This window comes from Phacochoerus africanus, chromosome 6, assembly GCF_016906955.1.
Source record: "Phacochoerus africanus isolate WHEZ1 chromosome 6, ROS_Pafr_v1, whole genome shotgun sequence".
Lineage (NCBI taxonomy): Eukaryota > Metazoa > Chordata > Mammalia > Artiodactyla > Suidae > Phacochoerus > Phacochoerus africanus.
In genome coordinates, this window is record NC_062549.1 from 28,980,329 (window position 1) to 29,004,436 (window position 24,108).

Consider the following 24,108-nt stretch of genomic DNA (forward strand, 5'->3'; position numbering starts at 1 on the left):
GTTAATATATAATGTGTTTCAAGTGTACAGCAAAGTGAATCAGTTATACATATATCCATTGCTTTTCAGATTATTTTCCCCATGTAGGCCATTACACAGTATTGAGTACATTTCCTTGTGCAATACAGAAAGTCCTTATTACTCACCTATTTTATATAGACTAATGTTTATATGCTAATACCAACCTTCTAATTTATCCCTCCCACCCCCATGTTTCACCTTTGGTAACCATAAGTTTGGTTTTGAAATCTTTGAGTCTTGTTTCTGTGTTGTGATTAACAACACGTTTGTACCATTTTTTGTTAGATTTCACTTATTAGTGGTCTCATATGATATGTGTCTTTCTCTTTGCAGTTTACTTCACTTAGTATGATAATCTCTAGTTCCATCCGTATTGCTGCAAATGGCATTATTTCCTTCTTTTGTGACTGAGTAATATTCCATTGTATGTATGTACTACATCTTTATCCATTCCTTTGTTGATGGACATTTTGATTTCTTCCATGTATTGGCTATTGTGAATAGTGCTGCAGTGAACATTGGGGTGCATGTATCCTTTTGAATTACAGTTTTCTCCAGATAAATGCCTAGGAGTGAGATTTGTGGGTCATGTGGTAGTTCTATATTTAGTTTTGTAAGGAACCTCCATACTAGTCTTCATAGTAACTGCACCAGCTTACATTCCCATCAGCATTGTAGGAGGGTTCCCTTTTCTCCACACCCTTTCCAGAATTTACTTACTGTTTGTAGACTTTTTGATGGTGGCCATGCTAGCTGGTGTGAGATGGTGCCTCATTGTAGTTTTGATTTACATTTCTCCAATTATTAGTGATGTTGAGCATCTTTTCATAGACTTTTTGACCATCTTTCTGTCTTCATTGGAGAAATGTCTATTTAGATCTTCTGACCATTTTTTAAATGGGTGGTTTTTTTATATAAATCTGTATGAGATGTTTGTATATTTTAGAGATTAATCCCTTGTCATTTGCTTCATTTGCAAAGATTTTCTACCATTCTGTGGGTTGTTGTTTCATTTTTTAAATGATTTCCTTTGCTGTGAAGAAGTTTTTAAGTTTAATTAGGTCCCATTTGTTTTTTGTTTGTTTTTATTTTCATTAGTCTAGGAGATGAATCCAAAAGATGTTTCTGTAGTTTATATCAAAGAGAGTTCTGCCTAGGTTTTCCTCTAAGAACTTTATAGTATCTAGCCTCACATTTAGGTCTTCAATCCATTTTGAGTTTTATTTTCAAATATTAAAATTCTTCTCTCATTGAAAAAAACAGTGAATATATAAAGAGCATTTTCATTGGAACTGGAGTAGAAGATACTGTTAGCTCTACAAAAAGATGTGGTATAAACAAAAGGCAAAAATAATAAAGACACCAGAGAAGCGATATTTCTATTTTAAATTTTGCTTATTTTGAGAACCCATGGGATAGATTACAGCAGCCTTTGGGAGAGTAGAACCATAAAAATTAGGAGATGGAAAAGATGAAATTCAACTATGATGTAATCCAGATCCTTGATGACACAGGAGACTCCCTTAAAGATCCCTCCTGCATGCTGTGTCTGTTGTAACACTTCAGGCCAGGAGAAATTTCAGAATCTGAATTGTGCCTCTACAAATCTGTGCTTTTTCTTTATTTTTATTTTACTTTGTATTGTAACTTCCCTGCTGTCCTTAGGGAGAAAAAGAAAGGTAACCTTAATAGTCTAGTTTTAGTCCATTTTTTTTTCTTACATAGTAATACTGAAAGCAAAAGAATGTTATTTTCTATTATAAAATAATTTTGTAGGTAAATTTCACAGCTAAAGTCCAGCCTCTCCATAAAATAATAGATCAGACAAAATCCCTATGCAGGAATAAAAATAAGTAATCTCTTGAATTACAGATTTCTGTGCACTGAAAACTCTCAAGAGGAATTATGGCTTTTTGTTTTACATAGTGGTGTTTTGTTTTTTGTTTGTTTGTTTGTTTTTGCCTCCAGAATTCTTTGAAAATAAGAATCTGCTATGTTTAAGTCTAGTTTGAAATATATAACATGTTAAATCAAACTTGTGAAAACTAATCTATTTTAATATATCAGTTTTCCCAGTTATGACAGTCTAATATAATAATTTAAGGAATAATTAATTTAGTAGCCAGAAATGGTATTTATGATTATTATACTTAATCTAGACTGATTTAATATGAGTATAGGACATAAGAGGTCAGATTTACACTATATATTTAAAACAATGGAAACTAGTCTTGCAGGTCTTCATGTAGTTCGTAAATAGCTAGCAAAACCTTTAACCATTGATTTTGAACAGAAGTGTTCACATTCTAAAAATGCTGGGAAATGAAAAACAAAATAAAATGATGTTGATATTCTTGAGAAGTGTTAGTGATAACAGTTAAATATTTTAAACTATCAAGAGCTAAATTTGGTTTATCACTTATGAAAATAGTTGTAACTGGCAGCATAATATCAATGAGTAGATACTTTAGTGTCAACACAGACAAGCTTATCAACCTGAGATGCATGCTAAGCACAATTAACTTGAAAACAAAAGTTCAACCAGAGTACACTGGTCTGATTTTGAGAGTTCTTTTCCAGAGTTTCAAAATTGCAGTCATATAAGAGCAGTTACATAAATGTTAACTTAGAAAAACAACTTGTTTCTAATTAGAAAAGATAAAGAATTTTTTAATTTAAGGAAGAAATATATTCATTACTTAATAAAATATCAAAACTCTTTTTGCTGACTTAGGTAGCTGAGCTCCTGAAATGTATCTAAATTACCAGTGGCCAAACCTATGAAGAGACATAGATTTTTGAAGAAATTATCACTGAGTGAAATTGTAACCATGCAAATAATGATTGGGATGAATATATGACACAAATACAAGGACATACTATTTCTCACAGTTACTGCTGCCCTTAAAAAGAACTCATGAAATTGTTGTTTTTTTCAATGGCAATCCATGTACTGAAACAGTGATGTTCCTTGGAATCCTAAAACTTTTTTAAAAAAATTTTTATTATGGTTGATTTACAATATTCTGTCAATCTCTGCTGTACCTGGCAGAATGACCCAGTTACACATATACTAAAACTTTGGCTTGGTTTCTAGCTTTGCCAATTGTTAATAATATGCCTTTGTGTTAGTCCCTGATATCTCATTTGATAGAAGATAATAATACCTACCTCAGAGGTTATTAAGAAAATTAAATGTGAAAATTGCTCTGAAAGCTTAGCACAATACCTAACACATGAATAACATAAATTCTAAGTGCTTAAAAATAATCACTCTAATGAAGTCATTTCGTGGGCTAGTTCTACTTTCTTTTCCATTCATCAGTCAGTTCTAGTGCAGAATGATCTAGCAAACTGTATAATATTTCCTTAGTGACAGTTAAATAGAAGCCTGATGTAGATTTGAAAATAATGTCTTAGAAGATACAAGGGTAATTTCTATTTGTTACATTTTTATCCACATTTTACTAATCCGTCTACTTTAAATTTTTTAAATCTTCAGGCAATTATCGTAAATTTTGATCAAGATTTCCATGAAGCCCAGATGGTTTCTTAAATTTATAAAATTAGCAACTACCTACTCAAAACCAATTTATCTGTAAGGATGTGGAATGCAATGGGATTGTAATTACACCTGTCTCATCTTTTCTTACACATAACCTAAAACTGCACCTCTTTAACCTATAAAAATACTGCTGATAAAACCTGCTAACATACAGTGTTTTTCCTTTCTCTCTGCTCATTGGAGTTTCTCCTTGATGTCCTTAGGGGAAAAACGCCAAGAAATGACTATCATTTAACAAAATTTTAATTTTGTTTTTTTTTCAGCTTTAAAAGCAAATGAGAGCAATTATTAAGAAATGAACATATGGGACTTTTTTTATGGAGGCTAATATAATGCTAGTTCAAATAGCTTGTGTTTTAAAATCTAATGTTTTTCTTCCAACCCATTACTCATCATCCTAACCCTGTTCCCTATTACTTAACTACATAGGATATAAAATAGTTGGGGATATAAGAATTGGTTTCACATACTTGAAAATATAAATGTAATTTTTAATACTTTAATAATAAACAATGCAACAATAGCTGGAACAATAATTTCTGGAGAACTTTTCCTGTGATATCACTAATAGACACAATGAAAATCTTCAAGTAAAAACTCACATCACAAGATAATCACGTTGACCTAAAATACTAGTCAATTGTGAGACTGTATCTTAGAGGGAGAACTAGGAAAGTTTCCTATAACTCCTCTGATTTAGAATTTTAATGTATACATGTGAAAAAAAAAAATCAAGGATGAGAAGAGAGACATACATTTCTTTTCTCACATTTCACAACATCATTTGGGATACCTGTCAATCTCTCCAACTTACTGAGTGTCTGTTTTGTTTGGAGGAACTGGACTAGGGATGGAAAGAAACCTTTTGAGTTTTATCAAGAGAGCTGAAAAGGTAAAGCAGACCTGTTAGTTTGCCAGTTTGTCATCTCTTCTTTCTTCCCTAAATCCCTGCTAAGTGAGCATATAATCACATGACAGCTCATAATACACACACACACACACACACACACTCATACCCGGCAGAATATCATACCCCATCAGATAAACACAGCCCACTGTTGTTTGGTTCAGTTGTAGGTACCTGACTCAAGCTAGGCCAATCAGATTCATCTTCCATGCATCTGGAATTGGAATTTAGAAACTCTTGTCACAACTTTGGAACACTTAGAGAGATCACCTAAAGCTGACTGTGGAGTGGCCATACTTGGGCTTGTATAGGAGAAATATGGAGTTGTGCTCCATAGAGAAAGAAAGTAATTCAGGTGCATAGAAAGATGAAGAAATAAAAGTCCCTGTGGCCCTGGAGAGAGAGAATAGAATGAAGTTAGCCAGCAGCCTTGGATCTTGATGGCATTCTGTTTCCTTGGTTCCATTCTTTCATAAAACCTGCCCTTGAGGTTTGTTTTCTTTTGTTTTGTTTTTTTTAGTTGTGCTTTATTGTTTAAGTAAATTCCTCTTCATTACTTAGCTAGTTTGAGTGAGTCTCTGTTCCTACAGCCAATACCTAAGGAAGGAGGTGAGCTGTTCCCTAGCCTCACTTTAAAAACAAAGTTTTGCAGAAGTATATTGTTACAGAGTTACTCTTATTAACTTGGTAGAATGCCAAGTGTGTGACACTTTGGATCTTTTGTTCTTATTCTTAAAAGGTTAGGGTATGTTTCAGGGGTTCCTGTCCTTGCTCAGAGGAAACAAATCTGACTAGCATCCATGTGGATGCAGGTTTGATCCCTGGCCTCACTCAGTAGGTTAAGGATCCAGTGTTGCCATGATCTGTGGTATAGGTCGCAGACTAGGTTGGGATCCAGCGTTACTGAGGTTGTGGTGTAGGCTGGCAGCTACAGCTCCCATTAGACCCCTAGCCTGGGACCCTACACTGATTGGATCCCTAGCCTGGGATACTTAAGCCAAAAAAAAAAAAAAAAGTTAGTATATGTTTTACATAGACTTAAAGATGCCAAACAAAAGCATAAATTTCATAAATGAAGGCACTAATGTAATGTGAAAATAAGAGAAATACATTTGACTGTATTTTTAAAAAACTATTACAAATAGGGTCCAGATTTACATATAAAATTTCTTCTATATTATTTAAAGTTTACATTTAAAGTTTAAGTCTTGACTGTTTATTTTCTAGTCTCTTTTACCTTTTTTGTAATCTTTGCTTTTCCCTTTTTTATTAATTTTGGTTAGATTTTTATTAAGGCAAATTTTACTAAAAGAATTACAATAATGCCAATCCTCTTCTCCAAACCAAACACTGAATTCTTCTAAAAATGTGTTTTCTCTGATATTTCCATATTTCTAAATAATGTATTTTACTGCTATCTCAGTGTAGCAATGTTACTTGCCCACACCACTCCCTTTCTCCTTCCACCATCCTTCCTATATAGGGTTTACTTTATTCTGACCACCCAAAAATATTTTGTCATTGTAGGTGAAGTAGGACAGAAAGGATGTTTTGTATAAGTAGGACACTGTAACTACTTTTTCCTTCTTGTACAACCCTTTAATTTTTCCTATGATTAATAACTATCTAAAGTTTTTACTTGTCAGTTTTTTTTTCATTTGTCTGTGTTTACTATAGTATTTCAGTACTGTTCTCCAGGTGCTCAATTAATAATTTCTTCTTCCTCTGCTTTTATTTTTCTTACATCCCCCTAAATCTGGACTGATCTCCACATGTTTTAGTTCTGGGGAATTTTCTTGTGTAGTTCTTTTTTTTTTTTTTTTTTTTGTCTTTTTGCTATTTCTTTGGGCCGCTCCCGCGGCATATGGAGGTTCCCAGGCTAGGGGTCGAATCGGAGCTGTAGCCACTGGCCTACGCCAGAGCCACAGCAACGCGGGATCCCAGCCTCGTCTGCGACCTATGCCGCAGCTCACGGCAACGCCAGGTGGTCAACCCACTGGGTAAGCGCAGGGACCGAACCCGCAACCTCATGGTTCCTAATCAGATTCATTAACCACTGCGCCACGACGGGAACTCCTTTTGTGTAGTTCTTTAGATGATTTCCTTTTCTTCATTGTCTTGTTTGAAAATTGGACCCTTTTTTGGATCCTCTAAGTTCTTTTCATCTCTTGTTTCCGATCTCTTTTTTGCTCTACTATCTGGGAAATTTCTTCAACATTACCTTCCAAATCTCCTATTGAATTGTTCATTTTAGCAATCTTATTTTTTATTTCCAAAGTTTTTCTTGTTCTTCATTCTGTTTTTACAGCATGCTTGTTCTTGTTTTATGCTTACAATAATCATCTGTTATTTCCATGAGAATATTCCTTAAAGTATGTTCTGCTTCTTTTAGTGTGTCTGTTTCCTTTAAGTATTTTATTTTCTCTTTATACTGTCTGTTTGTCTTTCATTTTGAAGACTTTACTCAAATGTCTTGTAATTCTTAATTTTTGTTTCATATTTAAGCATAATACCCTGTAATCTCATAGGGTAGCACTGTGTGTTTGTGAATAGGGTGCCTCAACTGTATGGTGATTGGTAACGAACCTGCTTAAAAACAAAAAAAATGGAATCTCTCAATCATCAGTTTTCTTTGGGGTCATTTGCTTCTCCAGAGAAGTATTCTCTTATTCTCCCACCTGGGAGGGTCTATCAATGCCTGTGTTACAGGAGCAGGTAGAGAAGGGGGGGGCTGGCTGGACTCCCACCAATCAGTACAAAAATTTGGATGTAATCCTTTTAGCTTAAGTCCCATTTCCCACATTGACTAGTGTCCAGAGCCTCTTGGATGTAGTAATTCATCTAGAAGCTAAACTATTGGTATCTTGGAAGGTAGAATGCGAGGAGAAAATAAAGAAGGAAGTACTTAACTTACCGGTGTTGGGAGTAGATAAAATCCAAGGATCTAGCCATTTTCAGACATTCTCCTTGTTCTCAGAATTGAGCTTCACCACCACCTCCCTCCAATGCCTTGTGCCTCTGTGTCCTGAATATTTCCAGGTTTCTTTAGGGCAAATTAGATGAAAAAGAGAAGAAGGAGTAGGAGGATAAGGATGAGAAAAAGAAGAGGAGGAGGGAGAGGAGAAAGGATGGACGGGAAGAAGAAACATTTTTCATGGATAACCTCCTATCTAGGCACCCAGTTTTTAGCTTTTATTGAATACCACTCTTCATCTCCTTTTTATTTTAAATTCCTCATCATCTTTATCTTCCATCATTTTTTCTTATATTTTTTGTTCTCTTTTTATTCATTTACTTACTTTGGAGGGAAGGTGTTTCAGGAGAATGAGGCATGTTCAATCAAAAGTTCTCTCCTCACTTCTTTTTTTTTATATTTTTTTGTTTTGATCAACTTTATTAATTTTTTTAATTACTTATTATTATTTTTTTCCCACTGTACAGCAAGGGGGTCAGGTTATCCTTACATGTATACATTACAATTACATTTTTCCCCCAGCCTTTCTTCTGTTGCAACATGAGTATCTAGACAAAGTTCTCAGTGCTATTCAGCAGGATCTCCTTGTAAATCTATTCCAAGTTGTGTCTGATAAGCCCAAGCTCCCGATCCCTCCCTCTCTCCCCCTCCCATCAGGCAGCCACAAGTCTCTTCTCCAAGTCCATGATTTTCTTTTCTGAGGAGATGTTCATTTGTGCTGGATATTAGATTCCAGTTGTAAGTGATATCATATGGTATTTGTCTTTGTCTTTCTGGCTCATTTCACTCAGTATGAGGTTCTCTAGCTCCATCCATGTTGCTGCAAATGGCATGATGTCATTCTTTTTTATGGCTGAGTAGTATTCCATTGTGTATATATACCACCTCTTCCGAATCCAATCATCTGTCGATGGACATTCGGGTTGTTTCCATGTCCTGGCTATTGTGAATAGTGCTGCAATGAACATGCGGGTGCACGTGTCTCTTTTAAGTAGAGTTTTGTCCGGATAGATGCCCAAGAGTGGGATTGCGGGGTCATATGGAAGTTCTATCTATAGATTTCTAAGGTATCTCCAAACTGTTCTCCATAGTGGCTGTACCAGTTTACATTCCCGCCAACAGTGTAGGAGGGTTCCCTTTTCTCCACACCCCCTCCAGCACTTGTTCTTTGTGGATTTATTAATGATGGCCATTCTGACTGGTGTGAGGTGATATCTCATGGTAGTTTTGATTTGCATTTCTCCTATAACCAGCGATGTTGAGCATTTTTTCATGTGTTTGTTGGCCATCTGTATATCTTCTTTGGAGAAATGTCTATTCAGGTCTTTTGCCCATTTTTCCATTGGTTGATTAGCTTTTTTGCTGCTGGGTTGTATAAGTTGTTTATATATTCTAGAGATTAAGCCCTTATCGGTTGCATCATTTGAAACTATTTTCTCCCATTCTGTAAGTTGTCTTTTTGTTTTCTTTTGGATTTCCTTTGCTGTGCAAAAGCTTTTCAGTTTGATGAGGTCCCATGGGTTTATTTTTGCTCTAATTTCTATTGCTTTGGGAGACTGACCTGAGAAAATATTCATGATGCTGATGTCAGAGAGTGTTTTGCCTATGTTTTCTTCTAGGAGTTTGATGGTGTCCTGTCATATATTTAAGTCTTTCAGCCATTTGGAGTTTATTTTTGTGCATGGTGTTGAGGGTGTGTTCTAGTTTCATTGCTTTGCATGCAGCTGTCCAGGTTTCCCAGCAATGCTTGCTGAATAGACTTTCTTTTTCCCGTTTGATGTTCTTGCCTCCCTTGTCAAAGATTAATTGACCATAGGTGTCAGGGTTTATTTCCGGGTTCTCTATTCTGTTCCATTGGTCTGTCTGTCTGTTTTGATACCAGTACCACACTGTTTGGATGACTGTGGCTTTGTAGTATTTCTTGACGTCTGGGAGAGTTATGCCTCCTGCTTGGTTTTTGTTTCTCAGGATTGCTTTGGCGATTCTGGGTCTTTTGTGGTTCCATATAAATGTTTGGATTGTTTGTTCTAGTTCTGTGAAAAATGTCATGGGTAATCTGATAGGGATTGCATTGAATCTGTAGATTGCTTTGGGTAGTATGGCCATGTTTACAATATTGATTTTCCCAATCCAGGAACATGGAATATCTTTCCATTTCTTTACATCTCTTTGATTTCTTGATGAAAGTTTTATAGTTCTCGGCATATAGGTCCTTTACCTCCTTGGTCAGGTGTATTCGGAGGTATTTGACTTTGTGAGGTGCAATTTTAAAAGGTATCATATTTTTGTGTTCCTTTTCTAATATTTCATTGCTGGTATACAGAAATGCAACTGACTTCTGAATGTTAATCTTATATCCTGCTACTTTGCTGAATTTATTAATCAGTTCAAGTAGTTTTGGGGTTGAGTCCTTAGGGTTTTCTTGTATAGTATCATGTCATCTGCATACAGTGACAGTTTTTATCTCTTCTCTTCCTATATGGATGCCTTTTATTTCTTTTGTTTGTCTAATTGCTGTGGCTAGGACTTCCAAAACGATGTTGAAGAGCAGTGGTGAGAGTGGGCATCCCTGTCTTGTTCCAGATTGGAGGGAGAAGGCTTTCAGTTTTTCCCCATTGAGGATTATATTTGCTGTGGGTTTCTCATAAATGGCTTTGATTATATTCAGGAATGTTCCCTCTATACCCACTTTGGCGAGGGTCTTGATCATGAATGGATGTTGGACTTTGTCAAATGCTTCTTCTGCGTCTATTGAGATGATCATATGATTTTTGACTTTTTTTTGTTATGATGCTGATTGATTTGCGTATGTTGAACCATCCTTATGAACCTGGGATGAACCAAACCTGGTCATGGTGTATAATTTTTTTGATATGTTGTTGGATTCGGTTGGCTAAGATTTTGTTGAGAATTTTTGCATCTATATTCATCAGTGATATTGGGCGATAGTTTTCTTTTTTGGTGGTATCTCTGTCTGGTTTTGGAATGAGGGTGATGGTGGTATCACAGAATGTCTTTGGGAGTATTCCTTCTTCTTCAATCTTTTGAAAGAGTTTAAGGAGGATGGGCACCAATTCCTCTTTATATGTTTGATAAAATTCACCTGTGAAGCCATCTGGTCCTGGACTTTTATTTGTAGGGAGTGATTTTATGACCTCTTCAATTTCATGTCTAGTGCAGTCTGTTCAGTTGGTCTGTTTCTACTTGATTCAGTTTTGGCAGGCTGTAAGATTCTAGAAATTGTCCATTTCTTCCAGATTGTCAAACTTGTTGCCGTATAGTTGTTCATAGTTATTTGCTTATGGTTTTTTGTATTTCTGCTGTATCCGTTGTGATTTTCCTTTTTCATTTATAATTTTGGTTATTTGGGTTCTTTCTCTCCTCTTTTGAGTGAGTGTCGGCCAGGGGTTTGTCCATTTTTGTACCTTTTCAAAGAACCAGCTCTTGGTTTTATTAATTTCTCTATTGTTTTTTGAGTCTCTATTTTATTGATTTCTTCTTTGATCTTTAAATTTCCTTCCTTCTGCTGACTTTAGGCCTTTTTTGTTCTTCTTTTTCTAATTCATTTAGGTGGAGGGTTAAGTTGTCAATTTGGGATCTTTCTTCTTTTTTGAGAAAGGCCTGTATTCTATAAATTTCCCTCTGAGCACTGCTTCGCAGCATCCCATAGATTTTGAGCGGTTGTGTCTTCATTACATTTGTTTCAAGGTAGTTTTTAATTTCCTTCTTGATTTCCTCATTGACCCACTAGTTTTTTAGTAGCATGTTGTTTAATCTCCATGCAGTAGGTTTTTTCTCTTTCCTTTTCCCATGGTTGATTTCTAATTTCATGGCATTGTGGTCAGAGGAGATACTTGAGATAATTTCTATGCTCCTAAATTTATTGAGATTAGCTTTGTGTTCCAATATGTGGTCAATTCTTGAGAATGTTCCATGAGCATTTGAAAGAATGTGTATTCTGCTTTTTTGGATGTAGTGTCCTGAGAGATCAATGAAGTCTAACTTTTCTATTGTTTCCTTTAGATCTCTGTGGCTTTATTGGTTTTCTGTCTAGAGGATCTGTCCATTGATGTGAGGGGGTATTAAGGTCTCCTACTATGATTGTATTCTCATCAATATCTCCCTTTATGTCTGTTAATATTTGTTGTATGTATCTGGGTGCTCCTGTATTTGGGGCATATATGTTGACAATAGTAACATCCTCTCCTTGGATGGATCCCTTAATCATTAAGTAGTGTCCTTCTTTGTCTTTCTTTATGTCTTTTGTTTTAAAGTCTATTTTGTCTGATATGAGCATTGCGACTCCTGCTTTTCTGTCATGTCTATTGGTGTGAAATTATTTTCCCCACCCTTTCACCTTTCAATCTATATGTATCCCTTGTCCTAAGGTGAGTTTCTTGTAGGCAGCATATTGAAGGTTTTTGCCTTTTTATCCACTCAGCCACTCTGTGTCTTTTGATTGGGGCGTTCAGTCCATTGACATTTAAGGTGATAAGTGATAGATGATTATTTATTGCCATTTGAACCTCGTGTTCCAGTTGATTCTATGGTTCTCCATTCTTCCTTTTTTTTTTTTTTGGTTGGATGGTCTCCTGTTATTGTCTGCTTGAGTGGTTTTTTTTTTTTTTAATTTTTTGCAAATGCAATATTTGGTTTTGGCTTGTGTTGCCCTGTTTTTTAAGTATGCTAACCCCTTCCCATAATTGTGTGTTTTTAGCTTGATGGTCCTGTAAGTTCAAACACTTCATTACTATATTAAAATTAAGAAGAGAAACACAAACAAACAAAGGGTTATTTACTTCCTAACATCCCTTGCCCATTTTATGTTTTGATGACTCTTTTTTATTTTTTTCTTTTTAATTTTATTTTGTTTGAAGCATGTTCATGATTAAATCTGTATGCTGGCTTATTTGAGTGACTGCTCTCTGATTGCGGTTTCCTCAGTCCTGTCTTCCTCTTCTTCTTTTTTTTTTCTTTTCTTTTTTCTTCCCTTTCCTTCCTTTCTTTTTGGTTTAGAGAACCCCCTTCAATATTTCCTTTAACCTGGGTTTTCGTGTTGCTGTATTCTTTAAGTTTTTGTTTGTTGGAAAAAATTTTTATTTCCCCTTCTATTTTAAATGGTATTCTTGCTGGATAGATTATTCTAGGTTGCATATTTTTTCCTTTTAGCACTTTAAATATCTCTTGCCATTGCCTCCTGGCCTGTAGTGTTTCTGTAGAGAAGTCAGCTGATATTCTTATGGGGGTTCCCTTGTAGGTAACATTCTGTTTTTCTCTTGCTGCCTTTAGGATCCTCTCTTTATCACTAACTTTTGCCATTTTTATTATGATGTGTCTTGCTGTGGGTCTCTTTGGGTTCAGTTTGTTTGGGGCCCTCTGTGCTTCTTGTATCTTGAACCCAGTATCCTTTAGATTTGGGAAGTTTCCAGTGATAATTTCTTCAAATATATTTTCCATCCCCTTATCTTTTTCTACTCCTTCTGGAATTCCTAGTATGCATAGATTGGCCCGCTTTATATTATCCCATACGTCTCTTATATTGCTTTCCTGTTTTTTGATTTGGTTTTCTGTCTGCTGACCTGATTGGGTGATTTCCATTATTCTATCTTCCATATCACTGATTCGTTCTTCTGCATTATTCATTCTGGTTTTTACTGCCCTTAGTTCCATTTGCATCTCTGCAAATGAATGTTCTAGTTTTTCTTGGCTCCTCCTTATATTTTCTAGTTCCTTTCTGAGGGTATCTGCATTACTGTTCATATCTTCTCTTAATTCCTTCAGTATTTTCACTATTTCTCTTTTGCACTCCAGGTCTGTCAGACTGCAGAGATCTGTTTCATTGTTGACTGTTTTAGGTGAGTTCTCCTGTTGGTTTGACTGGGGGTGGTTTCTCAGCTTCTTCATCTTGCTTGTTGTTTTCTTTCTCCTGAGGGAGTTGTACTCTCTGTTATCAGGCAGTGTTTGCCTTGTCACTTCCGTGGAATATTTCCTGAGGGCTGGCGTTGTTGGTCAATCTTTTTTGAGGCAGTGTGGCTTTTCTGGAGTGTTGATGGGGCTAACAGTGTTTCTTTGAAGCAAAGGAGGGCTTTCTGAGTGCAGACAGGACTGGGAGGTCCACACCACGATGGTAGCAGATTTCACTTGGTCATGCAGAGCTTGCTCTGGTGTTTTTAGGCTGTGGGGTTCTTGCAGGGGGTTGGTGGTGTTGGGCAGCTGTTCCTCAGGAGTGCAGCACCCCCTGAGGGCTGGAGCAGCTATCTGGGTCACTGAGAACCTAAGAGGCTCTTCCCTAGGGCAGCCCAACTCAGAAGGGCGACCTGAGAATGTAGGCAGATCTTTTCACAGTCTGGCCAAGCTTGTTGCAGCTTTTCTGGGCTGCAGGGGCTCTTCTAGGGGGCTGGTGGTGCTGAGCAGGTATTCCGAGGCAGTGGGGCACCCCCTAGGGGTTTGGTCGGGTAGCAGGGCCACTGGAAACCCTAGAGGCTCCTCCCCAGGGCAGCCCGACTCAGAAAGACTGTCTGAGATCTTTTCCCGGCTCGGCCAGGCTTGTTGCAGCTTTTCTGGGCTGTAGGGGGTCCTGCCTGGAGCTGGCAGTCCTATGCAGCTGATCTACTAGGGCATCCCCTGGGGGCTTGGGCGGGTAGCAGGGCCGTTGGAAACTGAAGAGGCTCCTTCCCGGGGCAGCCCGACTCAGAAAGTCCGTCTGAGATCTTTTCCAGACTCGGCCAGTCTTGTTGCAGCTTTTCTGGGCTGCAGGGGGTCCTGCCTGGAGCTGGCAGTCCTATGCAGCTGATCTACTAGGGCATCCCCTGGGGGCTTGGGCGGGTAGCAGGGCCGTTGGAAACTGAAGAGGCTCCTTCCCGGGGCAGCCCGACTCAGAAAGTCCGTCTGAGATCTTTTCCAGACTCGGCCAGTCTTGTTGCAGCTTTTCTGGGCTGCAGGGGGTCCTGCCTGGAGCTGGCAGTCCTATGCAGCTGATCCACTAGGGCACCCCCTGGGGGCTTTGGCAGGTAGCAGGGCCACTGGAAACCCAAGAGACTCCTCCCCGGGGCAGCCTGACTCAGAAAAAACCGCCTGAGATCTTTTCCCGACTCGGCCAGGCTTGTTGCAGCTTTTCTGGGCTGCAGGGGGTCCTGCCTGGAGCTGGCAGTCCTATACAGCTGATCCACTAATGCACCCCCTGGGGGTTTGGGCGGGTAGCAGGGCCGCTAGGAAACCGAAGAGGCTCCTCCCTGGGGCAGCCCGACTCAGAAAAACCGTCCGGGAATTAGGCAGATCTATTCACTGCCTGGCTAGGCTTGTTCTAGCTTTTCTGGGCTGCAGGCCTTTTCTCGGGGGCTGGTGGTGTTTGGTGCTACTCTGCGGAAGTGTAGCCCCTCCAAAGGGCAAGCAGGCCTGTGCAGGGACAGCCCCTGAGGTGGTAGGCTTCAGGCAATTGTTGAGGCCAGCCCTCCTGGATGGCAGGCAGCCCCAGGTTCGGCGAGAGCGTAGGGGGTGGCAGAGCTGGGGGAGGGGATGCACTGGGAAGCACAGCTTTTAGCTAGCTAGTGGGCCTGTAAGCTTGCTGTGGCGTGGGGGGTATTCTATGGGGACCCACCCCTTCTTCTCTCCCCTCCCCAGCACAGGCGCAGACCAGGCTCTTCTCCCAGGTTCCCTCTGATGCGGCTTTCCACTTCCCCGCCCCTAGAGTATTGCTCCCTTCCTCTGCGACAGCTTTGTTTTCTAGTCTCCCAGGCAGTCTCTGCCCCGTCAAATGGTTTCTAGACCTCCCAAGCAGTTTCCACTCTGCCCCGCCCCCCCAGCCTGGGGACTATCCTCTGGAGCCTAGGTCTCGGTGCCCAGCCCCCACCCAGGCGTCCCCCGGCCCTTTCTCGGCGACTAACCTTCAGAGGCGAGGTCTCGGTGCCCAGCCCCCACCCAGGCGTCTCAATTTTTGGTGACTGTGCCCGTAGTTCAGATGGTCCGTTCGGTTCTCGATCAGCTTTTCAGTACTCCAACTTACTGCTATACTCTTCTCTGCATCTGGAGATTCCTCCAGTTCGTTTGATCTTTCCCCCGTGTAGGTGACTTTCCAGGGTGCGGGATCCCTTTCTCCTCCGCAGTTCCCTTTCGGGAGCGCCCGTCCTGCTCGGATTCACCTTCTCTCACTCTCCTCTTTTCTCCCGTTCTGCCCTGTAATGTCACAAACTTCTTGCTGTTATTGGAGTTTAGGTTCTTCTGCCAGCGATTGGTTGCTGTTCTGTGCGAGTCATTTATTCTGCAGATGTGCTTTTTTTTGTTGTGTTTGTGGGAGAGGGCGAGCGTGTCCCTCTACTCCTCCGCCATCTTGTCCTCCTCCCTCTCCTCACTTCTTATAGTGTAAGTTCAGATTACCTTCTAAAAGATGCTTCTGCTCATTGCTCTGAGCAGGTCCTGAGTTTATCCCCAGGGTATAATACTTTAGGAATTTCAACCTGAAAAAGTAGCATGAAAAATTTTCCTGAATTTACATAAAGAAACTTCAATTATAACGTCACATAATTTTCCTCACCAAAAAAGCATGGTATTAACCAACAGGAAAAAGCACAACATAATAAGGGTAGCCACACTTGGCAGAGTTGTGAATTTTTAGGCAGTGAACACACTGGCTCGATGAGTGGAACAATGAATCAGTTAATTTGATCAAGATGAGTGATGAAGCTCTAGGGGATCCCCAGAGCAGGAGAATGCCATGTATTTGCCACTTAGGAAATATGGCTCTGCTCTTTAAATTGCAACCTTAAAAATACACTACAAAATTTCAGTTTACTATACTCACTGTCCACCACTGGGAGTCATCTGGACTTTTACATATTGGCCAAAGCTTCCAAATTACTTTATAAGAGTCTGAGGAAAGTCTGGTTGTAAATTACTTGCTAATATAATTACTCAGATTAATTGGAAAGATTGCTTAGTCCATTTAACCAAATAAGCCTGTCCTTAATTTCACCCTGCTTCTGCCACCATATCATTGATACAGGCAACCATTCTTATGGTCCTTGAAAAAGCATTGTGCAACTGTGGGCTTAAGCTAAAATCATCCTTCTAGAAAAATTCTGGCAACTTATATTGACTTTTTGAGTCTTTAAAATCCTCCATACATGAATTTCCATCTGCTATTCTCTTTTCTAGATACCAAATAGTATAGTTAAATGGCCATTAAAGAAAGAATAAGGAAAGTTGTGGACATAGCCATATTTTCTAAATTTCTGAGAGTCAATTTCTTCAAGTTGTGTGGCTTAAGAATAAATATGTGAAAGTGCCTTGTAAATTATAAAGAAAGCTATGTAATCTATTCTACCATTTTTAGTTTTTCAAAGAACACATTGATTCTGTAGTAGTGTCGTGGGTTAAGGATCCAGCATTATCTTTGTGGTGGCATGGGTTTGATCCCTGGTGTGGCACAGTGGGTTAAGGATCTGGCATTGCCACACCTGTGGTGTAGGTTGCACCTGTGGCTCAGATTCAGTCCCTAGCCTGGGAACTTCCATATGTCATGGGTGCAACCAATACATAAATAAATAAATAAAATGATAAGGAATTAACATTTTAATCATTGTGATAAAAAAGAATTTCAGAGAATGAATTCAATGATGGACCTACCTTTTAATTAAGATATTATGATTCCATAATAGAAAAAATACCTTAAGGCCTTCTCCAAGTTATGCATTTTCCCTTTAACTAACTATAGTGTTTGTTATGTGCTGAATTGTTCCCCTCCTCCCCAAATTTATATTTTGAAGCACAATCCAGTACTTCAGAATACAACTATATTTGGAGATAGGACATTTAAGGAGGAAATTAAGTTAAAAGAGGGTTGGTAGGGTAGACCCTAATCCAGTATGACTACTGTCCTTACAAGAAGAGATTAGGACACAGGCAGAGGGAAGACCATGTGAAGACAGGGAGGAGCCTCAACCCACAAGACAAGGAGAGAGCCCTCGGAAAAAACAACCCCAGAGACAACTTGATCTTGTGCTTCTAGCATCTGGAATTGTGAGAAAATATCTGTTGTTTAAGCCACCAGTCTGTGACATTTTATTATATTAGTACTGGAAACAAATATATTGTTTAAGGCAAAAAAAAAAAAAATGTAAGTCCATGACGCATCTTGGCCCGGGATAATATATATTCTTTCTTAGAAATTTCACTAATTTCTAAAAGATTACTTTCTATAAATAGAAAAAAGTTGGTAATTTTATTAATTTAATGCTGTATTTCACATTATTCCCAGTTGTGTTTATTTTAGCTTAAATTTTTACTAATAGGTAAGATGGTATTATTTTGTACATCATGAATAAAAACTGCTATATGATCATGCATTCAGTAACACCATCAAAACATATGTGGAATTTTCTTTGTTTTTTTTTTTTCTATTTTACCAAATAAATTTACTGGACTAAAAGATCAAATACAGCTAGTATGCAAGGCATTCCCTTGGCTTGCATATATATTTAATATTATATATTGAATATGTATAATTATAATTTCATATATTATATACTTATATGATTTTATAGACATATACAATAATAAATTACAAATGTGTATTGTAAGAGTAACAAGAATATTTATCTTGGCATATCCCGTAGAATGCCCTTATGAAGCTTGCTAACTATTTTTTTCCTGGTAAGTAAAACAGTAAAGAGACTTGGAATGTTTACAAAGGTTTAGGCAGGAGAAGTGAACTTAGAAATTACTGTTTTTAAAAAATAAAGTGGTTTCTCATTTATATTTAAGACAGCTTGAATTCGTGAAACTGTATGGTAGTTCTGTTATATTCATTATTAATAATATCTGGGTTATTATTTATTGCTAAGTCAATAAAAATATTTGTAATTTCTAAATAAATAACTAATATCACCTTACTTGCTCCAATTTATGAATCATAGGAAAGAGGACAAGTGTATTTTATTTAGCCTAAATATAACAACTGCTAAATATTGTCTCTCTGAATATTGAAATAATCTCCCTGTGTATTCTCTATCCCAAGAGACTATTAGAGTAATATCTTGGGGTGAAGAATATACAGGGAGATGATATTTGATATAAATGATATGGAGTAGGAGTTTTCATTGTGGCTCAGTGGTAACGGACCCAACTAGTATCCATGAGGACATAGGTTTGATCCCTGGCCCCGCTCAGTGGGTTAAGGATCCGGCGTTGCCGAGAGCTGTGGTATAGTTCGCAGATGCATCTTAGATCCGGCATTGCTGTGGCTGTGGTGTAACCCAGCAGCTGTATCTCTGATTAGACCTCTAGCCTGAGAACTTCCATATGCCACATGTGGGGCCCTAAAAAAAATTAAAATAAAAACAATAATGAAGTAAAAGAATGTTATCTTGCATATACCTATTAATAGAATGCCCTTATAAGGTGTCCTAATTATTTTTTTCTTGGTTAAGAAAACAGTAAAGAGGCTTAGAATATCCTATATGAATCTGAGTTATTTCTGCCATTTGGAGTAGTAAATTGCAGCATACTGGAATTGCTTGAGCTGCAAATCAAGTTGTTTGGACTAAAAGGTATTAGTACTAGTTGTTTGGACCAAAATGTATTCTAGAATCTAGAAAGCATGGTTTAATTGTTTGGACTAAAATGTATTCTAGAATCTAGAAAGTATGGTATTATTTGGACTAAAAGGTATTCTAGAATCCAGAAAGCATGGTTTAATATGTATAACAATAAAATATGTACAAAAATAAAACAAAAAGGAGTTAGTTTACTTTTAAAATAACAGATTCATAAGTCAAATATAAAATATAAACCTAATGAAAATAGTAAGAGTAAATGAGCAAAAGCTGCTTTGTGTAAATGGTATATATTCTGACTTCTCTCTTGTTCTATTTGTGAGTTGTTTGTCTTCCTATCTAAGGGCACTTGATCACTAATTTCCACTCCCTTTCTTCAACACCCAGGTTGTCATTCCAGCAATTTATCCTTCCTTTCTGCTTCATCATTATTTCCCTTTTTTGTGGATTGTAAGTACAAAACGTTACGAATTCTTCCATCAGACTTTTATAAACCCCTTTCCGTTAATATCTTTTACCAAGGATGCAAATGACCTTCACCTTCCTAAACCAGTTGTTCATTTTCGGTCCTCACTTTCCTTAAGCAGCATTTTAAACTGTCACTTCCAGGACACTCATTCATTCCTTTGGTTTTCCTCCTGCCCTACTGGCCACTTCTTCTCAAACTCCTTTATTTGATTCTTCATATCTCTTTGACATAGCAATGTTCAAATGCCCCAATGCTGAGACATTGCACATGTTCTCTATAATCTCATAAAATACATAGCTTTGGATGCCAACTATCTGCTGGTGACTTTTAGTTTGTATCTCTCCACCCAGATCTCTTTTTCTTATCTCTCTCATGTGTCTAATAACTACCTACATCACATCCTTAATTAGATGTCTAAAAAGCATGTCATACTTAATGTGACTAAAACTGAACTCATGATATTATATTCTTCAATTTCCATCCAGGGCAGCATCTCCCATAGTCTTCCTTTTCTCAGTAATAGCAACTCCATCCTTTCAGGTGTTCAGACCAAAAAACCTTATAGTCTTTCTCATAATCTACATCCAGCCTGTCAGCACATCCTGTTGACTTTGCCTTTGAAATGTATCCACACTTTAACCACTACTCACCACATTCTATCTCTCACCTGGATTATTGCAGCTGCCTTCTTATTAGTTCCTGCTTAACCCTTTGTTCTCTTGTAGTCAATATAAAATTCTCTTTGGGGTCTTTTAAAAGATGTTATATCACATCATTTCTTTACTCAAGCATCTTCCAACAGTTTCTACCTTATTATGAAGATAAGGCCTTATAGCAACCTGCTATAATACCTTCCTGTTCTTATTGCCTATTAATGCTCCATCCTTCTGCTCCAGTCCCATTAGCTTCCTTGTTCTGGATTCCTGCTTATGAAACATGCTAGAAATGGTACCATCTCAAAGCTTTTGCACTTGCTTTTCATTCTACCTAAAAGATCACTTCCCTGCATCCTCCCACCTTCCTACAATGTCCCTTTCCCCCACTGCCCAGATATTATGTGGTTAGTTCCTTCTGCTTCAGGTCTTTGCTGAAATGTCACCTCAGTGACAAATTCCCTGATGACACTATTTGGAATACCAGAACTCTCCTCCACCCAACTCTTTTAGCTATTTTCTATTATTTCATAGCAGTTATCATCATCTGATATGATGCATAGTTTTGCTTATTTAGTTTTGTATTTTTTGTTACTCTTCACTAGAATATGAGCCAGATAGGAGAGATTATTGACTATTTTGTTTATGATGGTATTCCCACAGCCTAGAAGAGTTCCTGGTAGACCCTTAACATTTTTTAAAGTAAATTAATATACACTAACATACCCTTTAATTTTTATCTGTTCATAGCTCGATTTTAAATATGGTTTACTTTTATTTTGATGAATTATAGTCAATTTATTTTGTATTTTTCTATTACCCATAAACTATTCCTAGATTTTCTTTGTAATAGATTTTTAGAACTAGGGCCCCTTTTTTTTTTTTCTTTTTAGGGCCGCACCTTTGGCATATGGAAGTTCCCCCAAGTTAGGGGTCAAATTGGAGCTATAGCTGCTGGCCACAGCCACAGCCACAGCCACACTAGGTCCAAGCAACATCTGTGACCTACACTACAGCTCAGAGAAATGCTAGATCTTTAACTCACTGAGCGAGGCCACGGATCAAACCCTCATCTTCTTGGATACTGTCAAGTTTGTTACTGCTGAGCCACAAAGGGAACTCCTAGGATGGACCTGTTAAAGTAAAGAAAATCACTTGTCTAGGCTTGCTTCTGAACCTCTTTGGGCCTTATTCTAAATCTATGATTGAATAAGTCAAAGGCAAGTTGTAAATCTAGCTCGTATTTTAAATCAGTATTAAATTTATATGTCACGATATTAGGAAAGTTTATATTTAGTTTTCTCTCCAGTATGCCCAAAAGGCAATCACTTTCACTAGAAATCATTTTTCATAAAGAAAAAATTCCTTTCAGTACTTTGGGAGGTATAGAGGCGCCTTAGAGAGTTCATGCTGTATGTTTTTATTTCATGGGTAAACCAGAACGTGAGGTCAGTCTTCAACTGACTATAAGAGGAAAAAGAATAGGAGTGGGCACTTAGAAAGAATACAAGAGATTTTAAATAGTGAGTGTGAACAGTAAGGTGGAGAATTTATTGACTTACTTTTTTTAAATGTATATAAGCCATGCAAATATTTTTCAAGGGAAAAAATCTATTAAAATAGCAATAGGGAATTACAATAGTTCCGTATCAGAAAAATACAAATAGAGGATGGGATTAAGATGGCGGAATAGAAGGACTGGAGCTCAACTGCTCTCCTAAGAACAACAAAATTCACAACTAAAAGCTGAGCATTCCTCACCCAAATGGACCGGAAACCTTAAAAAAGATATCCTACTCCAGAAGAAAAAGAGGAGGACACATCCACAGGTAGGAGGGGTGATTTTGTGATATAAACAACCCCATACCTCCTGGGTAGGAAGCCCCACAGACTGGAAACTAATTGGTTCACAGAAAGAGACTCACCTACAGGAGTGAGAGTTCTGAGCCCAACATCAAACCCTCATGTGTGGGGATCTGGCACTGGGAGAAAGAGCCCCTGGAGCATCTGGCATTGAAGACCAGCGGGGCTTGTGTGCAGGAGCACCACAGGACTGGGGGAAATGGAGACCCCCATTCTTAAAAGGCGCACACAGACTTTCACGTGCACTGGGTCCCAGGGCAAAGCAAAGTCTCCATAGGAATCTGGTTCAAACCTGACTGCAGTTCTTGGAGGACCTCCTGGGAAAACAGGGGTGAATGTGGCTTGTTGTGACAGAAGGACATTGAAAGCAAAGCTCTCAGGAATATTCAGCAGCCATGCCTTCCTCTGGAGATGACCATTTTGGTAATCTGGCCCCACACACCAGCACTGAGAAGCCTGAGGGCAAACAACAATCCAGGTGGGATCACAGCCCCAACCATCAGTAAACAGGCTACCTAAAGACCCCTCAGGCACACAGCTGCCTCTAATCCCACCAAGAGACTAAGCCCCACCCACCAGAGGGATTAGAATCAGCTCCACCTACCAGTGGGCAGGCAGCAGCCCCTCCCATCAGGAAGCCTACAGCAAGCCCCCCATACCGACTTCAGCCACAAGGGGGGCAGACACCAGAAGTAAGAGAGGCTACAACTCTATTATCTGTAAAAAGGTCACCACACCAAAAACCTACTAAAATGAAAAGACAGAGAACTATACCTCAGGTGAGGGAGAAAGGAAAAACCCCAGAAAATCAGCTAAGCCATGAGGAGATTCTCAGCCTCCAGGAAAAAGACTTTAGACTGTCGATGCTGAAGATGATATAAGGCATTGGAAATAAACTGGAAGCAAAGATGGATAACTTAACAGGATACACTGAGCAAAGAGATACAAGATACAAAACTTAAACAAGAAGAGATGCAAAATACAATAACGGAAATAAAAAATTCACTAGAAGCAGCTAACAGCAGAATACAGGAGGCAGAAGAATGAATAAGCAAGGTGGAGGACATATTAGTGGAAATTACAGATGCAGAAGAGAAGGGAGAAAAAAGATTGAAAAGAAATGAAGAGAGCCTCATAGAACTCTGGGACAATGTTAAACGCACCAACATCCATATTATGGGGTGCCAGAAGGAGAAGAGAGAGAGAAGGGGACAGAAAAAACATTCCAAGAGATAATAGCCGAAAACTTCCCTAACATGGGAAAGGAATCACTCACTCAAATCCAGGAAGCACAATGAGCTACCATATAAAATAAACCCAAGGAGGAATACAACAAGACACATATTAATCAAACTGACCAAAATTAAAGACAAAGAGAAAATCTTGAAATCAGCAGGGGTAAAGAAACAAATAACATACAAGGGAACCCCGATAATGTTATCAGCATATTTTTGAACAGAAACTCTGCAGGCCAGAAAGGAGTGGCATGATATACTTCACGTGATGAAAGGACAAAACCTCCAACCAAGATTACCCTACCCAGCAAGGCTCTCATTCAGATTTGAAGGAGAAATCAAAACCTTCACAGATAAGCAAAAGATGACAGAATTCAGCAACACTAAACCAGCCTTACAACAAACACTAAAGGAACTTCTATAGGCAGAAAAGAACAAGAAAAGGAAAGAAAAAACAGCAACAAAAACAAATCCAAAGCAATTAATAAAATGGCAATAAGAACATACATATCAAGAATTACCTTAAATGTTAATGGACCAAACACCTCAACCAAAAGACATAGACTGACTGAATGGATACAAAAACAACACCCATATATTTGCTGTCTTCAAGAGACCCACGTCACTTCTGGGGACACATACAAATTGAAAGTGAGAGGATGGAAGAAAATATTCCATGCAAATAAGAATCAAAAAAAAGCTGGAGTAGCAATATTCACATCAGACAAAATAGACTTTAAAATGAAGACTATTTTAAGGGACAAGGAAGGACATTACATAATGATCAAAGGATCAATCCAAGAAGAAGGTATAACAATTTTAAATATCTACGCACCCAACATAGGTTCACCACAATATATAAGGCAACTGCT

General features: G+C 38.3%; 1 long non-coding RNA gene across 1 annotated transcript in view; it reads left to right on the top strand.

Moving 5' to 3' along the window:
- The window catches only part of LOC125128772 (uncharacterized), a 94,211-nt gene that overhangs the window by 10,100 nt on the left and 60,003 nt on the right, over positions 1-24,108 (top strand). The window lies entirely within an intron of this gene.